Below are 1285 nucleotides of genomic sequence, written 5' to 3' on the forward strand. Positions count from 1 at the left end.
GAACCAAAAACTCGAGACGAACCCCCAGCACGCTAAGCGGAGACGAATTCTACCGAATCGAGCAGAGCTACTGCCAGTCGCTGACATCCATCCCTAACCGAGGCGGGCCGAATCCAGGAGAGGAATTCCGCAGAGCTTACCGAGACGGGACGATGCTGCCGCGGGTAGCTCCGGCGCGTCCTCTCTCTCTCCCTCTCTCTCGGCCTCTCCCGGAGGCGGACGGAGGGAGGAGAGAGGAGGGGGAGGAAAGCCGGTGCGCGCAGGCAGAGAGGAGGGGAAGACGCACCGGAATCACAAGAGGGGGAGAGAGGAGAATTATGAGGGCTCGGTCTCCGATTTGGTATAGCCCGTCTCCACTCGTCTTCGACGGGTTCACTGACCGGTGGGCCGCGTACGCGGCCCGGGCCCACATGTCATGCCGCCAGAGACAGCTGTGGCCGGCCGTGTCGAGCCTCCCGAATTGATCGCCTTCGTACGCGCCACAGCTCGCCACCCGCGACGCTTTGCTTTAAGTCACTGACGCGCGGGGCTGGGAAGATGTTGGTACGGGGTGTCAGTGAGGGGGAAGCTGTGCCTGAGATGTGCGGGTGGGATTACGGCGGTCTGAGAGGGCTTGCCGCTTGGAGTAGGCTTGTCAGGGCCGACATGTGTTGCGTGTCGGGGTTGGTGAGGAAGGGTCAAAGCCCGGAGGGCACGCGGACGGAGCGGATGGAGGGCCGGGGGCGGAGAGGGGGGATCCCAGCCGTTGGGTGCCCGGGTGACTGCGGTCTGAGTCATCCTTCGTCTCGCCCATCACCTCACCGGCGAGGAAAGATAGGCGGTGCGCTGCGCCCTGTGCCCCTGTCGCACTCGCACGCGCGCGCACCCGACCCGCCATTCCGAATGTTTCCCGCCCCGTCGTGAAAACGCCCAGAACTGAATGGGTTGCGCTATGGGCGTGTTTGCTTCATGGCTAACTTTGCCAACGATTAAGCTTAGACTACGTTGCACGGATACTTGGATACGTATCGGATACGTGATACGGTGATACGTCTCATATGTTAATTTTTTAAAAACATAGATACGGGGATACGTTTATACATAGGCAGTGGCGGACCTAGAAATAAAATAGAGGGTGTGCACACTTTAAAAAAATTAAAGTTTGTTTCAATTCACTTGCATGGGCTTTAAAAATAAGCAAATGTTTACATGGTAAAAAAATGTTTTCCAAAAATCTGGGTGTGCCACGGCACACCTGGCACACCCCCTGGGTATGCCACTGTACATAGGTATTACATATATTAAT

General features: G+C 57.4%; 1 protein-coding gene across 2 annotated transcripts in view; it reads right to left on the reverse strand.

Moving 5' to 3' along the window:
• The window catches only part of LOC119276475 (CTD small phosphatase-like protein 2), a 5947-nt gene extending 5650 nt beyond the window's left edge, over window positions 1-297 (reverse strand). For both annotated transcript variants that reach the window (XM_037557542.1, XM_037557543.1), the window contains exon 1: window positions 141-297. The gene's annotated coding sequence lies outside the window, so the exon portion shown is untranslated. The remainder of the gene's footprint in view (window positions 1-140) is intronic.
• Between the last annotated feature and the right edge of the window lie 988 nt (window positions 298-1285).

Source organism: Triticum dicoccoides, chromosome 3B (assembly GCF_002162155.2).
Source record: "Triticum dicoccoides isolate Atlit2015 ecotype Zavitan chromosome 3B, WEW_v2.0, whole genome shotgun sequence".
NCBI lineage: Eukaryota > Viridiplantae > Streptophyta > Magnoliopsida > Poales > Poaceae > Triticum > Triticum dicoccoides.